Source organism: Zea mays, chromosome 1 (assembly GCF_902167145.1).
Source record: "Zea mays cultivar B73 chromosome 1, Zm-B73-REFERENCE-NAM-5.0, whole genome shotgun sequence".
In the NCBI taxonomy this organism is placed as follows: Eukaryota; Viridiplantae; Streptophyta; class Magnoliopsida; order Poales; family Poaceae; genus Zea; species Zea mays.
In genome coordinates this window covers 227,689,688-227,712,239 of record NC_050096.1, presented here as the reverse complement: position 1 = coordinate 227,712,239, position 22,552 = coordinate 227,689,688, and positions in this window count along the sequence as shown.

Sequence of the window (22,552 nt, the reverse complement as noted above, 5' to 3'; positions counted from 1 at the left end):
CGCCTTGTCGTTGGGGGAACGCAACTCCGCGGGAGTTGGTACCTTTCAGCCATCGTTCGGCTTCAAGGATTTTCATCAGTCAGCCCGGCTCCACCCCTCCGCCGGCGGTCACCCGAGACGGTGACCACCAGCCCCTGGGTGGGGAGAGGCAAGCCGGGCTGTGATCTTGGTCCCGCCCTCAGCCTCAAGGATATTCATCATCCTTGCTGAGGCGGAGAGCGAGGCGAGCCGGGGCTCTACCTCCCGCGCGGGCCGGCTGGCCGCCTCTTCTTCCAGCTTCTGGTGGTGGCAACCATCCTCCAGCTCTGCGGAGGAGGTGTCCTCCAGCCATGCCGGGGAAGGCGAACTGTTGCTGCCCAGCTAGGATGCAACATTCCGCCCTCTTCCTCGCTTTCGTGGCGAGGACGGGAACGAGGACCTGCCGGTGCGCTTTGGAGCGGCCCGCTCTTTGGCTTTGATGGCTGGTTTGCGTCCCTTGAGCGGGAACGCGAACGAGAGCCTTCCGGCAGCCGCGTCCGTCCTGGGACCATGGCTGCTGCTGCAGAGGTCGCTGGCTGATCACCCGGAGCTCGTCGCCCCGCGGGCTCCCCGGTGTGGAGGTTATTCATGCCCGTGGGGACGGAACCAGAGTTCCGTTTGTAATGGCACTTTGAATGTCAGTGTTTTTGTTCATTGTGGCTGTCGAGGCCTGAACATGTATGTAATTTCGGCACGGGGCCGTGTTTTTTCCTCATTTTCGAGCACTAAGACTCGCCTGTTGATTGTCTGAACCGCTTCACCAAGCGCGAGTCGCCCCGTGTAAAGGTGACGAGTGAGGTATCCATATCCCGGAGGCGTAGGAGTCCCTCGGCTTGGCCAGCCTTGTTGTCCGAGGCTTCCCTTGCTTAGTTAGAGGAACCCCTCGGCCGCTCCTCGATGAGCCGAGGCCAGGGGTAGCGGTGTCAGCGTGAACAGAGGCAAAGTTGGCTCAAAAAGAAGACCTGGTCGGTCGGAGCCTGGCCGGGTCGTCCGTTAGCGGGATCGACGCCGGAATTAAACTGCCGAGGCCTCGGGCCGGGCTGATGTCCTCGGAGGACAGCTGACCGAGGCCCCGGGGTGATCGGTCGAGCCGCCTGCTCGGGCCGGATTCTCGGAGAAGACCCTGGCGGCGATGGCCCGGGCTTGGTGATGACGTTGTCCTTCAGAGCAGAGACCCTTGGACCGTGTCGCCATCCGAGGCTAGGTCGGGCCTCGCCGAAGGTGTTGTCGACACCGAGGGTGCTGCTGCTCCCTTTAGCCGTCAAGATCCGAGCCTGCAGGATCGGATTATCTTGTAGCGTGTGTTTTCTGCGGCCGCCGAGGCCAAAACACACCCTCGCCGTGTTGTAAAGCCGCGTCTCTTTTCCTCTTGTTTCGAGTATCTGGACTTTTTTGTCGGTAACAGAATTGTTTGTGCGAGCGAGAGTTGCTTCTCACGGAAGGTGGTGAGTGAGATATCCGTATCCCGGAGGCGTAGGAGTCCCTCGGCTCGGTTGGCCTTGCTGCTTACGCGCACTCTTACCCGTACATGGGGTTCTGTCACCGACGCAGTCGAGAAGGCTCAAAGAATCGCTCCGGCAGAAGAGCTTCCGAACGTGAAGACTTGTTCGGTCCGCGGAATCACTTATCCGAACGTGAGTTACTTATCGCAAAAGGTGATGAGTGAGGTATCCGTATCCCGGAGGCGTAGGAGTCCCTCGGCTCGATCAGCCTTGGCTGCTTACGTGTACTCCGTCGTTTTCAGGATCCACTTTCGAAGTAGTCAAAAAGCACGAAAGACATTCTGGCAGAAAGGATCTTTTTTCGAGGAAAAAATTCGACGCAGAGGGGGTTCCCCCCTTTTAGCCCCCGAGGGAGGGTCGGGCTTTGCCGAGGCGAGGCCGACCCTTCCTTGATGACTAAACTTTGCGTGGGAGCGAGGTATATGAACAACTTGAAAACATCTTAAGGGTAGAAGCGACGTAGCTGTTGGATGTTCCAAGCATTGTCGTAGACCTCGCCTTGACTGTTGGCCAGCTTGTACGTTCCGGGCTTCAGAACTTTGGCGATGACGAACGGCCCCTCCCAGGGGGGCGTGAGCTTGTGCCGCCCTCGAATGTCTTGTCGCAGCCGAAGCACCAGGTCGCCCACCTGGAGGTCTCGGGACCGGACCCCTTGGGCGTGGTAGCGTCGCAGGGACTGCTGGTACCGCGCCGAGTGTAGTAAGGCCTTGTCCCGAGCCTCCTCCAGCTGGTCCAACGAGTCCTCTCGACTAGCTTGGTTGCTTTGGTTGGTGTAGGCCCTCGTCCTCGGGGAACCGTATTCTAAGTCTGTGGGCAAGATGGCCTCGGCCCCATAGACCAGAAAGAACGGCGTGAAGCCCGTGGCTCGGCTCGGCGTTGTCCTCAGGCTCCAGACCACCGAGGGGAGTTCCTTCATCCATCGCTTGCCGAACTTGTTGAGGTCGTTGTAGATCCGAGGCTTGAGTCCTTGCAGAATCATGCCGTTGGCACGCTCTACTTGCCCATTTGACATGGGTTGAGCCACGGTGGCCCAGTCCACCCGGATGTGGTGATCCTCGCAGAAGTCCAGGAACTTCCTGCCGGTGAACTGGGTGCCGTTGTCGGTGATGATGGAGTTCGGGACCCCGAAGCGATGGATGATGTTGGTGAAGAACGCCACCGCCTGCTCGGACCTGATGCTGTTTAGGGGTCGGACCTCGATCCACTTGGAGAATTTGTCGATGGCGACCAACAGGTGCGCGTAGCCCCCGGGTGCCTTCTGCAAGGGGCCAACGAGGTCCAGACCCCACACAGCAAAAGGCCAGGTGATGGGTATCGTCTGCAGAGCTAAGCGGGCAGGTGGGTCCGCCTTGCGTAGAACTGACACCTTTCGCAGGTGTGGATAATTCTAGTAGCGTCGGCCACCGCCGTGGGCCAGTAGAAGCCTTGTCGGAAAGCATTCCCGACAAGAGCTCGAGGCGCTGCGTGATGGCCGCAAGCCCCCGAGTGTATCTCTCGCAGGAGTTCCTGACCTTCGGCGATGGAGATGCATCGCTGGAGGATGCCAGAGGGGCTGCGGTGGTAGAGCTCCTTCTCATCTCCCAACAAGACGAACGACTTGGCGCGTCGCGCCACCCGCCAAGCTTCGGCTCGGTCGGAGGGTAGCTCTCCTCGGTGGAGATATTGCAGGTACGGGGTCTGCCAGTTTTGATTAGGCGTGACCCCGCTTCGCTCCCCCCCGACGTGCGGCGTCTCGCCCTCGGGGGCCGAGGGTACCTCGGGCTAAACCGAGGGTGCCTCGAGCCGAGCCGAGGGTGCCTCGGACTGTGCCGAGGGTATCTCGGGCTGGACCAAGGGTGCCTCGGGCCGAACAGAGGGCGCCTCGGACTGTGCCGAGGGTACCTCGGGCTGGGCCGAGGGTGCCTCAGGCTCGGGCGTGTTGTCGATCTTGACGGAGGGTTGATGCAGATCTCGGGAGCAGGCTTCCGGGGGGAACGTTATTCGCCCCGAGGCGGTACAGAGGCAGGCCCCTTTTGCCGAGGTGCGGGATGAAAAGGATGAGGGCCGCAAGACATCCCATGACTCTCTGTACGCCTTTCAAGTCCTTGATGGGCCCCATGCTGGTGATGGTTGCGGTCTTCTCCGGGTTGGCTTCGATGCCCCGCTTGGAGACGATGAACCCCAAGAGCATGTCTCGGGGTACCCCGAAGACGCACTTTTCGGGATTGAGCTTGACGCCTTTCGCCTTGAGACATCGGAATGTCACTTCAAGGTCGGAAAGGAGGTTGGAGGCTTTCCTCGTCTTGACTACGATGTCATCGACGTAGGCCTCGACCGTGCGGCCAATGTGTTCGCCGAACACATGGTTCATGCACCGCTGGTACGTCGCGCCCGCATTCCTCAAGCCGAACGGCATGGTGACATAGCAGTACATGCCGAAGGGTGTGATGAAAGAAGTCGCGAGCTGGTCGGACTCTTTCATCCTGATTTGGTGATACCCTGAGTAGGCATCGAGGAAAGACAGGGTTTCGCACCCAGCGGTGGAATCCACGATTTGATTGATGCGAGGCAGAGGGTAGGGAACCTTCGGACATGCTTTGTTCAGACCAGTGTAGTCCACACACATCCGCCATTTCCCTCCTTTCCTTCTCACAAGCACAGGGTTGGCAAGCCATTCGGGATGGAATACCTCTTTGATGAACCCTGCCTCCATTAGCTTGTGGATCTCCTCGCCTATGGCTCTGCGCTTTTCCTCGTCGAATCGGCGCAGAGGCTGCTTGACGGGTTGGGCTCCGGCTCGGATGTCCAGCGAGTGCTCGGCGACATCCCTCGGTATGCCGGGCATGTCCGAGGGACTCCACGCGAAGACGTCGGCGTTCGCGCGGAGAAAGTCGACGAGCACTGCTTCCTATTTGGGATCGAGCTCAGAACCGATCTGGATCTGCTTGGAGGCGTCGCTGCTGGGGTCGAGGGGGACGGACTTAACCGTCTCCGCTGGCTCGAAGTTGCCGGCATGACACTTCACGTCTGGCACCTCCTTAGAGAGGCTCTCCAGGTCGGCGATGAGGGCCTCGGACTCGGCGAGGGCCTCGGCGTACTCCACGCACTCCACGTCGCATTCGAACGCGTGTTTGTACATGGGGCCGACGGTGATGACCCCGTTGGGGCCCGGCATCTTGAGCTTCAGGTAGGTGTAGTTGGGGACGGCCATGAACTTCGCGTAGCATGGCCTTCCCAGTACCGCGTGGTAGGTTCCTCGGAACCCGACCACCTCGAACGTCAGGGTCTCCCTTCGGAAGTTGGAGGGTGTTCCAAAGCAGACGGGAAGGTCGAGTTGTCCGAGGGGCTAGACGCGCTTCCCGGGAATGATCCCATGGAAAGGCGCAGCGCCTGCCCGGACCGAGGACGGATCAATACGCAGAAGCCCGAGGGTCTCGGCGTAGATGACGTTGAGGCTGCTGCCTCCGTCCATGAGGACCTTGGTGAGCCTGACGTCGCCGATGACGGGGTCGACGACGATTGGGTATTTCCTCGGGCTCGGCACGTGGTCGGGGTGGTCGGCTTGGTCGAAGGTGATGGGTTTGTCGGACCAGTCTAGGTAGACTGGTGCCGCCGCCTTCACCGAACAGACCTCCCGACGCTCTTGCTTGCGGTGCCGAGCCGAGGCGTTCGCCGCTTGCCCACCGTAGATCATGAAGCAGTCGCGGACCTCGAGGAACTCTCCTGTCTGGTGATCTTCCTTCTTGTCGTCATCGTGGGCCCTGCCACCCTCCGCGGGTGGCCCGGCCCTGTGGAAGTGGCGCCGAAGCATGACGCACTCCTCAAGGGTGTGCTTTACGGGCCCCTGGTGGTAGGGGCACGACTCCTTGAGCATCTTGTCGAAGAGGTTGGCACCTCCGGGGGGTTTCCGAGGGTTCTTGTACTCGGCGGCGGCGACAAGGTCCGCGTCGGCGGCGTCGCGTTTCGTTTGCGACTTCTTCTTGCCCTTCTTCTGGGCGCCGCGCTGAGTTGACGCCTCGGGGGCATCTTCCAATGGGCGGCCCTGGGGCTGCTTGTCCTTCCGGAAGATAGCCTCGACCGCCTCCTGGCCGGAGGCGAACTTGGTGGTGATGTCCATCAGCTCACTCGCCCTGGTGGGGGTCTTGCGACCCAGCTTCCTCACCAGGTCGCGGCAGGTGGTGCCGGCGAGGAACGCGCCGATGACATCCGAGTCGGTGATGTTGGGCAGCTCGGTGCGCTGCTTCGAGAATCGCCGGATGTAATCCCGGAGAGACTCTCCCGGCTGCTGTCGGCAGCTTCGGAAGTCCCAGGAATTCCCGGGGCGCACGTACGTGCCCTGGAAATTGCCAGCGAAAGCTTGGACTAGGTCGTCCCAGTTGGAGATCTGCCCCGAAGGCAGGTGCTCCAACCAGGCGCGAGCGGTGTCGGAGAGGAACAGGGGAAGGTTACGGATGATGAGGTTGTCATCGTCCGTTCCACCCAGTTGGCAGGCCAGACGGTAGTCCGCGAGCCACAGTTCCGGTCTCGTCTCCCCCGAGTACTTTGTGATAGTAGTCGAGGGTTGGAACCGGGTCGGGAACGGCGCCCGTCGTATGGCCCAGCTGAAGGCCTGCGGACCGGGTGGTTCGGGCGAGGGACTCCGATCCTCCCCGCTGTCGTAGCGTCCCCCACGCCTGGGGTGGTAGCCTCGGCGCACCCTCTCGTCGAGGTGGGCTCGACGGTCGCGGTGATGGTGCTCGTTGCCGAGGAAACCCGGGGCCGCAGGTGCTGTGTTGCGCATGCGCCCGGTGTAGACCGAGGCTTCCCGCATGAATCGGGAAGTCGCGGCATGATGTTCCGAGGGGTACCCCTGCCTTCGGGAGGCGGAGCTCTCGGCCCGCCGGACCGCGGCGCCTTCTAGGAGATTCTTGAGCTCTCCCTGGATTCGCCGCCCCTCGGTGGTTGATGGCCCCGGCATCGCGCGGAGGAGCATTGCTGCTGCTGCCAGGTTCTGGCCGACCCCACTGGATGCGGGGTGGCGGCCTGACCCTGACATCTTCGGCGATGCGGTGCTGGAAGCCCTGGGGTAGATGGCGCATTTCTCTGGCCGGAGGTTGGCCCGCCCATGCCTGTCCGACGTCCCGGCGGATTGGCTCAAGCGCTCCTGCTCCCTCGTCGAGCCTGGCCTGCACCCCGCGGATTTGCTCGAGCTGTGGGTCGTGACCCCCCGCCGGAATGGGGACCACAGCTAGCTCCCGTGGGATGTCAACGCGAGGCACCGGCCTAGGGAGATCACCATCCTCCGGCATGCCGAGATGGTTGCCTTCGGAGGTACCCCCTAGATCGACGTGGAAACATTCGCGGCTTGGGCCGCAGTCCTCGTCGCCGAGGCTGCGGCTACCGTCGGAACAGTCGGAAAGGCAGTAGTCGCATGCGGTCATAAAGTCCCGCATGGCACTGGGGTTGCCAAGTCCGGAGAAATCCCAACAGAAGCTAGGCTCGTCGTCTTCCTCGGACCCGTAGGGCCCGTAGGTCGAGACGTCCGTCAGCCGGTCCCAAGGTGACCGCATACGAAACCCCAGAGGGTTCGGACTCGCCTCTACGAGAGCGTCCGCCAAAGCGAAGCCGCTAGGCGGGTCGAGGCTGAATCCGAAAGGCGTGGGATGGGAATCGGTCGGTACCTCTTGGTCGACAGGCGGTGATGAAGTCACGTCGGGGACTGACTGCACCGTCGTCTCAGGTACGAGGGTGATACCCAGCAAGCCTTTCGCGAGCGTGCTGGCGTCGTCCGCTTGCTCGGGACTGGCGTGTCGCGGGGAGACAGCGCTCGTCTTCGTCTCAAGCGTGAGGTCGATGCCCGGCGCGCCCCCCGTTGGGGTGCTGGCGCTGTCAACTCGCTCGATAGCCGACAAGGCGCTGCCTCCTGCTTGGCCTTGGTTGCCCCGCCTCCCCCTCCGTCGGCGAGGAAGAGGACGGGGCGAGCTCGAAGGTTGTTCTTCCACCACGCGGGGAAGACGTCGTCGATTCCGCTGCCGGCGGGCGGGCTGTCGGCCGCCATTGTCGCTGTGGCCCGGCGGTGGAAAGAGTATCATGTCGTAGCTGCCGTCGAGGGACATGAACTCAAGGCTCCCGAAACGGAGCACCGTCCTGGGCCGGAGAGGTTGCTGGAGACTGCCCATCTGGAGCTTGACGGGAAGCTGTTCGTCAACACGCAGCAGGCCCCTACCTGGCGCGCCAACTGTCGGCGTTTCGAGACCGGGGGGTCCCTAAGCCGATGAGTGAATGTCGCCGCGTGCCCCAGCCCAGATGGGTCGACGCGAGGTCGAGCGCGAAGGGGGGAAGTGAGGTGGCCGGAGACCGGCGTGAGAGAGGTGGGAATCCCGCGGTCTTCGTGTTCGTCCCGCACCCAGGTCGGGTGCGCTTGCAGTAGGGGATTACAAGCGTCCACGCGGGAGAGGGAGCGAGCGGCTCCAAGCGAGCGCCTGTCTCGTCCTCGTCCCCGTGCAGCCAACCTTCTCTAAGAGGGCCCTGGTCCTTCCTTTTATAGGCGTAAGGAGAGGATCCAGGTGTACAATGGGGGTGTAGCAGAGTGCTACGTGTCTAGCGGAGGAGAGCTAGCGCCCTAAGTACATGCCATCGTGGCGGCCGGAGAGGTTTTGGCGCCCGGTTTGTGTGATGTCGTGGTCGTCGGAGGAGCGCTGGAGCCTGGCGGAGGGACAGCTGTCGGGGCTGTCGAGTCCTTGCTGATGTCCTCTTGCTTCCGTAAGGGGGCCGAGAGCCGCCATCGTCAGGGAGCGTGCGGGGCGCCATCATTGCCTATCTGGCGGAGCGAGCCAGATGGGACGCCGGTCTTGTTCCCCGTAGCCTGAGTCAGCTTGGAGTAGGGTAATGATGGCGCCTCCCGTTGACGTGGCCGGCCCGCGCCCTAGGTTGGGCGATGTGGAGGCTCCTCCGAGGTCGAGGTCGAGTCCGTCTTCCGTGGTCGAGGTCGAGTCCGAGCCCCTAGGTCGGGCGAGGCGGAGGCCGTTGGCTGAGGCCAGGGCGGAGTTCGAGTTCTGGGGTCGGGCGAAGCGGAGTTCGTCGTCTTCTGGGGCTGAGCCCAAGTCCGAGCCATGGGTCGGGCGGAGCGGAGTTCGCCGTCTTCCGGGGCTTAGCCCGAGTCCGAGCCCTCGGTCGGGCGGAGCGGAATTCGTCGTCTTCTGGGGCTGAGCCCAAGTCCGAGCCCTGGGTCGGGCGGAGCGGAGTTCGCCGTCTTCCGGGGCTTAGCCCAAGTCCGAGCCCTGGGTCGGGCGGAGTGGAGTTCGCCGTCTTCCGGGGCTTAGCCCGAGTCCGAGCCCTGGGTCGGGCACGAGCGGAGTTCGCCGTCTTCCGGGGCTTAGCCCGAGTCCGAGCCCTGGGTCGGGTGGAGCGGAGTTCGCCGTCTTCCGGGGCTTAGCCCGAGTCCGAGCCCTGGGTCGGGCGGAGCGGAGCTTCCTATGGTGCCTGCGGCCGGGCCTGACTGCCTGTTAGCCTCACTCTGTCAAGTGGCTCCGCAGTCGGAGCGGCGCAGGCGGCGCTGTCTTTCTGTCAGACCGGTCAGTGGAGCGGCAAAGTGACGGCGGTCACTTCGGCTCTGTCGGCTGAGGGGCGCGCGTCAGGATAAAGGTGTCAGGCCACCTTTGCATTAAATGCTCCTGTGATTTGGTTGGTCGGTGCGGCGATTTAGTCAGGGTTGCTTCTCGGCGAAGACAGGGCCTCGGGCGAGCCGGAAATATGTTCGCCGCTGGAGGGGGGCCTCGGGCGAGGCGGAGATCCTCCGGGGTCGGCTGCCCTTGTCCGAGGCTAGGCTCGGGCGAGGCGTGATCGAGTCCCTCGAATGGACTGATCCCTAACTTAATCGCACCCATCAGGCCTTTGTAGCTTTATGCTGATGGGGGTTACCAGCTGAGAATTAGGAGCCTTGAGGGTACCCCTAATTATGGTCCCCGACAGTCCCGGATCCGTATTCTGCTTTGGAACGATCTCGTCCATAGCAGATGAAGAGGGAACTCTATAGATCCGCCGAAAAAGAAGTCTCCCCCAACAAACTCCGAAAATATCGGAGAAGCGCAACCTCCAGCTTTCCGAAAAAAGATCGCCTTCGACAAACTAGGGACCGAGAGCCCGCTGACCCGAAGAAATCCACGGTCTACTTCCCCGACGAAAGAATGGACACAAATCGCAAGGAAGAAAGAGACCAGGAGGAAGCAAGTTGTTCTTTCCGTGCCTCCGCCCTCAAAGGAGAGCGGAAAGAAGATCGCCACGACAGTCGCACCGTTCTACCCCGACGTTCTTTTCATCGGGAGAGTGGAGTCGCCCCCCGTCTCCGGCGACGAGCCGACCGCGCCCGGAGAAGAACCACCCCAGCGGGAGTCCCGTCGACGGAGAAATCGTCGCCGAAACATCCGGCGACATCACGAGGCCGGAGAGCGGGATCCAGAGTAGCCTGTCTCGCGAGATGAGGTCTCAAAGATAGGAGAAACTCCGGAGGAACGCATCTTCAGAGAACGAAGGAACTCCCGACGGCGTGATCGCCGACGAACTCAGGAACAAGCCGAGCAGGATGCAAGGCAATGTCGGGAAAATCCACTCTTCGGGTGCAACCTGAATCCCGACTTCGCCCGAGCCATGAACACGCCGAGTGAAGTCGGAGGGGTACTAGCTCGGATAGCTGATGGACTCCCTCGGACTCCCGATGCCGAGGGCTATCGACGACTGTTCACCCAAGCAGCCAACCATCTTCTACCTCTTGCTCACCCGCCGAACGATCTGCGACACGCCATCAACAGTCGCCGGGACGCGCGAAGCTCCATCAATGCTTCACGTGAACGACGACATGAGAACGAGATCCACCGCCGGGAGGAGTACGACAGGGATCACGACATCCCAGCTCGGAGTCAGGCCACCAGAACCGAGTCAACGACGGCCTCGACTAGCGGTACTACCCGGGGACGGTCAAGGAACCACAACAACTACTCCCCTCCCCGGGACAGACATCATCCCCGACGACAGGAAGACACGTGTGGAGTGTCTGCCCTTACTCCACGCCTTAGGGCCATTCAATGGCCCCCTAACTTCAAGGTATCCAATGTCGACAAATATGAACCTAAGCAGGATCCAGGGGGGCTGGCTGGCCGTCTACACCACCGCCGCTCGAGCCGCCGGAGCGTCCGAGGACGTGATGACTGCATACTTACCCATTGTCCTCGGGCAAGACACACTACAATGGCTGCGACATCTACCCCGACACTACATCGACGACTGGAGCGACTTCAGTCGATGCTTCACCGCCAACTTTCAGTCCCTCTCCGACAAACCGACGCAACCATGGGACCTCAAATCCATCAAGCGCCGGGGGGACGAAACTCTCCGGTCGTACCTCAAAAGGTTCCAGACCATGAGAAATCGTATCCCCAAGGTCACGGAGGCGGCCGTGATCGAGGACTTCTACAGAGGATCCAATGACTCGGCCTTCGTCCGAGCCATATTGCAGAAGGCGCCGACTACCTCCGAGCAGCTGTTCCAGGAAGCCGACCTCTACATCACCGCCGACGAGCGAGCTCAGGACCTCATCGGGGGAGCGAAGCCCGCACCGGCAGCACCATGACGCGACGCGAACCAGCAACCCAACAAACGCTGGGAGAAGAGACCTCGCAAAGAAGTGCACGCCGCCGGACCACCTGCCTCTCGCGCCCGGGGAGGACCTCGCAGAGGCGAGCGCACGCTGGACGACATCCTCGACGCCCAGTGCCCATACCACAAGGACATGTGCCACACCCTTCGGAACTGCAGGGACTTCAAGCACTCCGTCGGACACGACCGACCCTTCCAACCTCTACCTCCTCCTCCGCCGCGGGGAGGACCAAAAGAACCACGACAACCCCAACAGCAGGAGGAGGGAGGAGGAGGAGCCTTCCCGCGCATTGACAGGGAGGTCAACGTCATCTTCGGCGGACACGGATTGCAGGAGAATAGAAGACAACAAAAGCTCAACGATCGCCAGATATTGGTGGCGACCACCGGTCCTCCCACTCCGTACCGATGGTCGGAACACCCGATCACCTTCAATCAGGCAGATCAATGGCTCAACTTCGACCACCCAGGAAAATACCTGCTCCTCATCGATCCGGTGATCCGAGAGAGCAGGGTGAAGAAGGTGTTAGTGGACGGGGGAAGCAGCATCAACGTCACCTTCCCCCGGACACTCCAAGGCTTGGGAGTTCACCTCAAAGAGCTCCACGAGTCAGATACTCCTTTCTTCGGCATCGTGCCGACTGAAGGGGAATACCCACTGGGCCACATCTACATGTCCGTCACCTTCAGAATTCCGGAGAACTACAGAACCGAGTTCCTGAGGTTCGAAGTGGCGAACTTCGACTGCGGGTACAACGCCATTATCGGGAGGCTGGGATTGGCAAAATTCATGGCCATTCCGCATTACACGTACATGATATTGAAGATGCCAGGACCACAAGGAATCATAACTGTGCGCGTTGACTTCCAAGGCGCCGCAGAATGTTTCCGAGTGGCCATCCAGGCGGCCCTCACCACCAAACCGTCGGCAACTTCTTCAACGCCGGCAAACTCTAAGCCTGAGGAAGACCTTGCGCCACCGGCGAATGAAGCTCAAGCCGCGACCTCTATGCGGCCGACTGAAGAAACCAAAAGGATCAACCTGGGGTTCGCTGATGAACGCAAGACTGCCATCATCAGCTCCAGCCTGGACGATAAATAGGAAGGCGCGCTCGTCCAGTTTCTGCAAGATAACCGAGACGTATTCGCATGGCAACCTGCGGATATGCCGGGAGTCCCAAGAGAACTGGCCGAGCACAAACTGAAGGTCTATCCCCAGGCGAGGCCGATCCGGCAAATACTACGTCGCTTCACGCCCGACAAGAGAGAGGCCATTCGCGCCGAGCTGGCTCGCTTGGTCACGGCTGGGTTTATTAGAGAGGTGTTACACCCCGAGTGGTTAGCCAACCCTGTTCTTGTACTCAAAAAGAATAAAGTGGATTGGCGCATGTGCGTCGACTATACGGATCTCAACAAACATTGTCCAAAGGATCCCTTCGGGCTCCCAAGGATAGATCAGGTGGTAGACTCCACCGCTGGATGTTCTGTGCTGTCTTTCCTGGATTGCTACTCCGGATATCATCAGATTAGCTTGGCAAAGGAAGACGAGGAAAAAACAGCGTTCATCACTCCGTTCGGTGCTTTCTGCTATACCTCCATGTCGTTCGGCCTCAAAAACGCTGGAGCGACTTATCAGAGAGCCATTCAAACATGCTTAGCCGATCACTGGGGCAAGCGTGTGGAAGCCTACGTAGATGATGTGGTAATCAAAATGGAGAACTCAGAAAACATCATCGAAGACATACAGCTGGTTTTCAACAGTCTATGGCGATATTGATGGAAGCTTAATCCCAAAAAATGTGTCTTTGGGGTACCAGCAGGAAAGCTACTCGGATTTATTGTCAGCCACCGGGGAATTGAAGCTAATCCGGATAAGATTGAAGCTATCATGAAAATGGAGGCACCACGATCACAAAAGAAAGTTCAGAGACTTACCGGATGTATGGCAGCCCTGAGCAGGTTCATATCCAGGTTGGGAGGAAAAAGGTTTACCATTTTACAAGCTACTCAAGAAAGTGGATAAGTTTCAGTGGACTTCAGAAGCACAGGAAGCCCTAGATGCACTGAAAAAATTCTTGACAACACCAGTACTGAAGCCGCCACGGCGAGCCACGTCAACTCAATCAGCTGAAGACTTGCTGCTGTATATCTCTTGCACGACTCACGTGGTGAGCACCGCATTGGTAGTCGAGCGAGCCGAAGAAGGACATGTCTACCTAGTACAACATCCTATTTATTTCATCAGTGAAGTTCTGGGTCCCTCAAAGAAAAAGTATCCTCAAGTTCAGAAGCTATTATATGCAGTACTTCTAACTGCCCGCAAGCTGCGTCACTACTTTGACGACCACAAAGTCATAGTAGTCACTGGTTTTCCGATAGGAGATATTCTTCGCAACAAGGAATCCATTGGCCGAATAGCCAAGTGGGCCTGTGAACTGGGATCTCATGACATCGAATTTTGACCTCGCACTGCCATCAAAACTCAAGCGCTGGTTGACTTCGTATCAGAATGGACTGAACAACAAGTACAGACAACCCAGAAACTGCAGAAGTATAGCGAATGTATTTTGATGGCTCGCTGAGGCTGCAGGGAGCAGGCGCGGGAATTCTCTTCACCGCACCTGGAGGCGAGCACCTCAAATATGCCCTCCAGTTGCTATTTCCAGCCTCCAACAACGCAGCCGAGTATGAAGCCCTAATTCATGGACTGAACGTTGCTATATCACTAGGCATCAAGAGACTGATGGTGTACTGAGATTCTTTGGTGGTCATAAGTCAGATAAACAAAGAATGGGATTGTTCAAGCGATTCAATGGGAAAGTACTGCACTGCCGTCCGAAAACTAGAAGATAAATTTGAAGGTCTGGAATTTCATCACGTAGAAAGAGATCGAAACACGGCAGCCGATGTATTGTCAAAGCTAGGATCCAGTCGAATTCAGGTCCCACTTGGAGTCTTTGTACAAAAAATACCACAGCCAAGCATCTCAATGGATCAGGCAGAAGAGTGTAATATCGTGAATCAACCAGAGTCAGGTTCTGACGACTGGAGAAGGCCGATCATCAGATATATAAAGAATGAAGAAGAGTCAGACGATAGAAGTGCAGCCGAGCGCATCGCTAGACAGTCAGCTCACTACACACTCATTGGGGAGACACTATACAGAAGGGGCGCATCAGGCATCTTCATGAAATGCATCCTCTCATCTACTGGGAGGCAACTTCTGGAGGAGGTTCATGCTGGACAATGTGGAATACACGCAGCGTCCAAGACACTAGTCGGGAAGGTCTTCAGGTCAGGGTTCTATTGGCCAACAGCGAAAAGTGATGCAACCGAGTTAGTTCGGAGGTGCGAAGCTTGCCAGTACTTGTCAAAGCAGCAACATCTACCAGCACAGCAACTGCAGACCATACCGGTGACTTGGCCCTTCGCATGCTGGGGACTAGATATGATTGGACCTTTCAAGAAAGCTCAAGGAGGATACACTCACGTGTTGGTAGCAATCGACAAATTCACTAAATGGATAGAGTTCAAACCCATTGCTTCTTTAACCTCAGCTAAAGCCGTGGAATTCATACAAGACATAATATTCAGGTTCGGAATACCGAACAGTATCATAACCGACTTGGGATCCAACTTCACAAGTTCAGAGTTCTTCGATTTCTGCGAGCAAAAAAGCATTCAGGTCAAGTATGCTTCGGTAGCACACCCGAGAGCCAACGGGCAGGTCGAACGAGCTAACGGGATGATATTGGAGGCACTCAGAAAAAAGGTCTTTGATAAAAATGAAAAGTTCGCAGGAAAGTGGATAAGGGAATTGCCCTACATCGTTTGGAGCCTAAGAACCCAACCTAGCCGAGCTCTGCATGGGAACACTCCTTTCTTCATGGTCTATGGTTCAGAGGCAGTACTACCTGCTGATCTCAAGTTTGGGGCACCGAGGTTGATCTTCGAAAGCATAGCAGAGGCCGAAGCAACTAGGCTAGAAGATGTTGATGTACTCGAAGAAGAGCGGCTGAACACAGTAATTCAATCGGCACGGTACCAGCAGACTCTGAGACACTATCACGACAAGGTCGTGCGACAACGATCCTTTTCAGTAGGAGATCTCGTCCTCCACCGAATTCTAATGGGGGAGGGACGACACAAGTTATCACCCTTATGGGAAGGACCATTCATAGTAGCAGGAGTTACTCGGCCGGGATCATATCGTCTCACTCAGATGGACGGCACAGAAATTGGGAACTTCTGGAATATAGAACACCTCAGGAAGTTTTATCCCTAGCTGTATTTCAAAAGCTATCGGGACGACGATGTACTCTGTAAAATGGGAAATATGTCATCAATAAAAAAGGCTTCAAAGATACTCAGTTTGTTCATGATTGACTTGTATTCTTACTTAACTCGGGGTGACCACTATGCCCTGCTAACGGAGCAATCGGCTTAAGTCGGCAACGACTTAAGGCGGTGCAACATGCTCGCGCTTACTTAACTCGGGGTGACCACTATGCCCTGCTAACGGAGCAATCGGCTTAAGTCGGCAACGACTTAAGGCGGTGCAACATGCTCGCGCTTACTTAACTCGAGGAGACCACTATGCCCTGCTAACGGAGCAATCGGCTTAAGTCGGCAACGATTTAAGGCGGTGCAACATGCTCGCGCTTACTTAACTCGGGGTGACCACTATGCCCTGCTAACGGAGCAATCGGCTTAAGTCGGCAACGACTTAAGATGGTGCAACATGCTCGCGCTTACTTAACTCGGGGTGACCACTATGCCCTGCTAATGGAGCAATCAGCTTAAGTCGGCAACGACTTAAGGCGGTGCAACATGCTCGCGCTTACTTAACTCGGGGTGACCACTATGCCCTGTTAACGGAGCAATCGGCTTAAGTCGGCAACGACTTAAGGCGGTGCAACATGCTCGCGCTTACTTAACTCGGGGTGACCACTATGCCCTGCTAACGGAGCAATCAGCTTAAGTCGTCGACGACTTAAGGTGGTGCAACATGCTCACCCTTACTTAACTCGGGGTGACCACTATGCCCTGCTAACAGAGCAATCGGCTTAAGTCGGCAACGACTTAAGGCGGTGCAACATGCTCGCGCTTACTTAACTCGGGGTGACCACTATGCCCTGCTAACGGAGCAATCGGCTTAAGTCGGCAACGACTTGAGACAGTGCAACATGCTCGCGCTTACTTAACTCAGGGTGACCACTATGCCCTACTAACAAAAGCAATCGATTCAAGTCAGCAACGACTTAAGGCGATTTCACATGCTTACGAATACTCATATAGGGGTGACTTCTATATCCCGTAAACAAGTTTCAAAACCATCACACAGCATTTTACTACTGCAAATTTACGTACTGTTGAATTCTAAAACAACAGGAGAGTAACAATATCATTCAAACGCTGAACTGGTGTCCTCTAACAAATATTCGATCATGCTAACCGCGCGCTCAAAGCACGCAAAATATTTCTCTATTTCGCAATATCTTTCTCAGGAGCAATCGACGAAGAAGGGCGACTTGAGGAATCAGGAGCAGCATTTACGTCAGCCCTTATATCATCAGGGACAACCACGCCGGGTCTCCTCATCAAGATTCGCCCCGCGCAAATGGCTTTATCCATCGCTCTGTGACGTTGGGCCCTCAGAGTAATGGAAGTTTCTTCAGCAACTTTGACAGCCAATTGAGCGGTCTCTAGCTCTTGGGCGATGGATTTCTTGGAAGCACGGAGTTCTTTGATAGCAGCATCCTTAGCTGATATCAACTGCCGGAGACGGATCACTTCATCCGTGGATTCCTGCAGCTTACAGCGATGATTGTCTAACTCCTCCATGGTGAAGCGATGACTCCTCTCTAGGATGGTCAACAAGTTGCTGGAATCACGATACAGTCTGTCAAGATTGTCGCGAGAAGCAACAAGGACACTTTTTTCTTCCTGCAAACAAGAATCAACTCCTTCAAACATCATGCAAGCAATAAGAACACAGCGATACAAGGCACAGTTTCATAAGTCACCTTTTCAGAATCAAGCTGAGTGTGAAGGGTAGAGTTCAGCGTGTTAGCGTCATTCAGAGCAGCCGAGACCCGGCCTAGCTCAGTCTGGCTTTGAGAATACCTTTCCTCAAAATCAGAACACCGCCGGACCAGCTCGGCCTGGCCTTGAGAATGTTTTTCTTCAAGGACGGAAATCTGCCGAGCCATATCTGTCGAGAGACAATCAAACAAAAAGAGTCAAAGTGTGAAGCAGTTCAATAAGGTAGACGAAGAGAAGCAAAAGAGCACTAGCCGGCATTTGTCGCCTCCAAGCCAGAGACACGATGTTGAAGCAACACCGGATTCCAACGTGCCAGAGACGAAACTCCTTCTGGAACAGAAGCACCTTGCAACCTCAGCTGACTAGCCATCCCATCCACCAATGCCTGATATGGAGAACAGACGAGTGTAATAACAACAGTTCATATGGTGTAAAAGCCAGGCTAGGATATACCACAGTACCTGGAGGCTGGAGAAGAACGAAGGGACTCCCAAATCGTGAGAGATCAATTGATGACCTGGCATAAGATCGCCACCCGAAGCAGCTTGCAATGAACCAGCAGGGACCAACTCGGTACCATCAACAGAGCCCAAAACTTGGTCAGCGGGAACGCTAGCCTCTAAAGCGACTCCCTGGCCCAAAGCTTGGGCTACCACCATGCAACCGGAGCGCGGAGAAGATCCTGCGTGAACATCCATGGAAGTACAAGAGGGAGACCCCGCTCGGACACCCTCGGGGGCTAGGCTATAGTTCGCGCTACCCACTTGAGCCGGATCATCTCCGGCAGTACCCTCGGGGGCTGGGCAGTGGCTTGCGTTTCCCACCCGAGCCGAGTCATCCCCGACAACATCCTCGGGGGCTGGGCAAGTGTCAACACCATCCTTGAGGACCAAGTTCTCTGTAGTAGCCGCCTCTAAGGCTGAGGGTCCCTCAATTACTTCCATGGGAGCAAGACGATCCAAGTCAGTTTCCCGACCCTTAAGATCGCGCTCTAAGGTCGACGAGGCACGAGACGCTGCCCGGGATGATCCCAACCCGGCGTCGAGCACATCAGCACAAACCTCCATCACACCATCATCCGTTGGCTCTGATAGCAGGTCCTCTAGAACCATATCTTCAAGAGTCTGATTAAAGTTTGCCAGGGACAACTCTTGTAGACCAATGAGGGCAGACAGAGCAGGAGAAGGAACTCCACTACTTTCCCCACTGGCGACATACTGCCGACTGTTCTTCTGAGTCAAAGGAACCCCATCTTCTTCTTCCCCGTTGTTTTAATCAGCAACACAGACAACACACCCATTGGGGTCAGCAACAGATGGAGCACCCCCATTGGGGTCAGCAGCAGGTGGAGCGCACCCACTGGGGTCAACGTCAGTAAATTTAGGCACATGCACTTCTTCAGCAGCAGGAACTGAAGGACCAACGTCCCGATCCAAACTAGATACTCGCCGAAGGCGTCTCTTTTTCTTCTTCTGCTCATCAGCAGAAGGATCAAGTTGATTGGCTCGGCAAGGGCGTTTTGGGTGAACACTGACAGGTCTCTGAATATCCAAGGCTGTATGAGTTTCTGGGAGAGGCGCCACCACCAATGTCCCAGCAGGAGCAGCGTCAGAAGAATCCTCAGCCAGCAAATCAAGCATAGCACTTATCTCCGCGTCACTAGGATCCAAAGGCACCTCAAAGTGAACCTGTCGTTCATCATCAGGAATTCCCTCGAGCGAGGCAACTAAGGCGTTAACTTCTTCAGCAGAGGGTCGAACTCTAAGGCCCAAACCGCCATCAGCAACAGGTGGATTCGAAGCAAAATGAGTGAAGGCTTTGGAAGGAGGCAGGTTCTAGGCCGAGTATGCCACTGGGGCACCAACATTTGATACCTTACCTATAATAATCATCTCAAGACGGTTCACCAAGTCTACAGAGGGAATTCTTCTGCTGGTAACCCGGGTTGAGTCAGCTAGGCCTCGGTACAGATAAGCCGGGTATGCCCTGTCCTTCAACGGCTGAATGTTCTTGAAAACAAAATCAGCAACCACAGCCTCAGTAGTCAGACCCCTCTCTTTCAGCAGTCCAACTTCAGCTAGCAAAGCCCCTGCCTCAGCTACCTCCTGATCCGTGGGTGACTCGGTCCAACTCGGAGTGCGAACATCCGGCTGTCTTCCCGACCGTGGGGGGAGAGAATTTCCGTGGTTTTCAACAATAAACCACTCCAAGCGCCATCCCTTGATACTGTCTTTGAGAGGGATCTCAAGATATTAAGTCTTCCTTCCACGACGCATCTCCAAACTAGCACCCCCCAACCAGCTGATGCTGCCCCCCGGCCATTCCAGGGCGACAGTGATACAGATACTTCCACAATCCAAAATGTGGCAGCACGCCAAGAAAAGCTTCACACAAATGAACATAAATAGAAATTTGCATAATAGAATTGGGATTCAGATGGGTCAAATTAAGACGATAGAAATCAAGGAGGTCGCGGAAAAAGGGAGAAATGGGAAGACCGAGACCGCGGAGAAGAAAAGGAACGTAAATCACGGATTCATGGGTATCCTCTGTCGGGACAGTGACCCCATGACAAATCCGCCAAGAACAAAGCTCCCTCGGGGGAAGGACCCCGATGGACACAAGGTGGAGAAGGTCAGGCTCAGAGACAACAGACATATGGTTACCTGCGAAAGGCAACTGGTTGTTGGGGTCGATGGGGGGAATCACCGCAACAGATGAACTCGAGGCCTTTCGCTTGGGCACCATCTCAACTCTACTGGCGAATAGAGCGGGAGCCGAATTGCAGAGAGGATCTGGAGGCAGGAAAGCAAGAACTAGGGCATGGAAAGCAGAGGCGGCTGAAAGCGCAGTACATATGGGATATTCCCGAGTCAGATACCGTTTCCAAAAGCGCCTAGTCAGCACCCGGCAGTTACTTCTAAAAAACACCGGCGTGCCACGTTGTCACCCGGCAGTTACTTCTAAAACACTGGCGAGCCACGTTGTCACCCAGCGGTTACTTCTAAAACCCCGTCAGGCCACATCATCACTCGGCTATTATCCTCAAAATGGCCGACACGACCCGTTCTAACTCGGCTGTTATTTCTAAAACGCCAACGTTATCACCAGTCGCTCGACATTTATCTCTAAAGTGCCGACGATGTCTTCAGTCGCTCGGCGGCTATCTCTAAAGCGCCGACGATGTCCTCAGTCGCTCGGCGGTTATCTCTAAAAAACGCTGGCGGCGTCACAAGTTACTCGGCTGTCACCTCTAAGATCGCCGACGTGGTCAACAGTCATTCCGACGCTGACATGGTTTCGTCATCACTCGGACTCTATTTCAAATGCATAAATGTTGACAATAATAGCTCGGTCATCACCCCTGAAGCGGCGATATGATGCCCGAGTTATTTAGATACTATTCCGAATGAATCAACTTCACAAATAAGAGATCAACTTACTATGAAGCAAAGTAATTGGCACAGGAGGAGACAAAGTCATTCTTCATTAAGGGAAGTAACAGTACTTACAAATCAACTCATTATGAGTTGATACTTCCCTACTGCTACTACTACTACTACGCTACACTATACTACTCTACACTACTAATATTACTACATTATTTTACTACACTATACTAATATCTAAAGACCAGTGACATCTAGCCACTGGCCTTGTTGCTGCCCTTGCTGCTGCCGCCGCTGTTGCTGCCCCTGCTGCTGCCGCCGTCGCCACCCTTGCCGTCGCCGTTGCCGCCCCTGCCGTCGCCGTCACCGTCATCGCCGCCGTCGCCTCCGTCGTCGTCGCCGTCGTCACCTTCGCCGTCCTCCTCGGGCGAGTCCTCCTCGTCCGAGGAGTACTCCGACTCATCCGAGCCCTCGTGCCCGGAGCGCTCGACGGCCCGGATGTAAGTCCAGACCTCCGCGACAATCCCCTGAGAGTCGTCCGAGTCGTCGGACGATGCCGGGGGAGAGACGGGAGCCGGAGACCCCTCGGACTCAGAGGAGAACTCCTCCTCTGAGTATTCCGAGTCACCAAAGTCCTCGGATGGAGGAGTTGGCTCGCGCATGCGTTTGTTACCCTTGCCCATGGTGGAAGTAAAGAAAGAAGAAGAAATCAAGCAGCAGAGAACAACAAGAGATGTGAAAAAGCCAGAGAGGCAAAGGCACTGTTTATAGAAGAAGAAGGCAACCGCTCACCTCCAACCACGGTCACTGAACAGTCGTGAAGCATTCAATACACACTTCAACCCGTCTGAAGACACGTCAGGCGGCTGACGCCGTTTCACGCAACGCAACACCCATTGGGACTCCAGTCAACCGCGCGGGCGATATGATTACACCCGCTGTCACATCACATTACTACTCAGAAGCAGCCGGCTAAAACACTCAGCGTACCAAGCCGTCCCTTGACCACACCCATTGGGGGGGACGCCAGGAATTATCAGTATATTTTTAGAAACTGTCACATCCGTGCAGGGCATGCAATGAATACCTCAAGACAAAAATGAGATATCAGTAAGGATCAGAGGAAAGCCAAATATAGCCGGTGAAGTACAAAATCTGACCGACAGAAGCGACGTGAAGACTAGCCAGGGAACGTCCATCAAATGTCCAATCAGTCGCAGAGCAAGTAAATTACACTACCTAGCAAGATATGGGCGGATCGCGAACTCGGTTGCAAAAGACAAAATACATGCTGACCTCTAAAGCATAATATTGATGACATAATGCTGACCTCTAAGGCATTCGGAAAAAGAAAGGATCACTCTCAGCAAAAAGACACGAAATGAAGACCTTCGAGTGGATTATCTTCAAAAATCCACTCGAAGCTCGGGGGCTACACCCATTGGGTGCACCTCTGGTGCACCCAATGAATCACCATTTCAAGAGAAAGCAACGCCAGTTTCTAAGGCATAAGGCAAGACTGAAGGCAAGATTTCTGATGAAGACCTTCGAGTGGATTATTTTCCAAAATCCACTCGAAGCTCGGGGGCTACACCCTCCGGTGCACCCAATGAAGTTCAGGGTCCTACAATATGAAATGCCGACTTCTAAGGCACAAGCATGAAACAAGGCTCCAGTCTACGAGTGATCAAAGCAGGAGGAGACAGTGAAAAATCGTTTTTGCCAGACTGCTTGGAAAGCATTTCTTATCATAAACAAAGACTGCAAGCTGGACCTAGGATCTTTGGGTTGATTATCTCAAAATCAGCCCGAAGATCGGGGGCTTGTGGGGGACAGATATCCCCCGGGTCCACTAGAAGGATAAAAGACCTCACGAAAGGCCCAAGGGCCCAATAAATCGTAAGGTCACTCCTTCATGGGCTTGGGGAGGAACGACCAGTGAAGCAGATCGACATAAGGCCGGGTTGGTGCAAGCCCGGATGGCCCCAC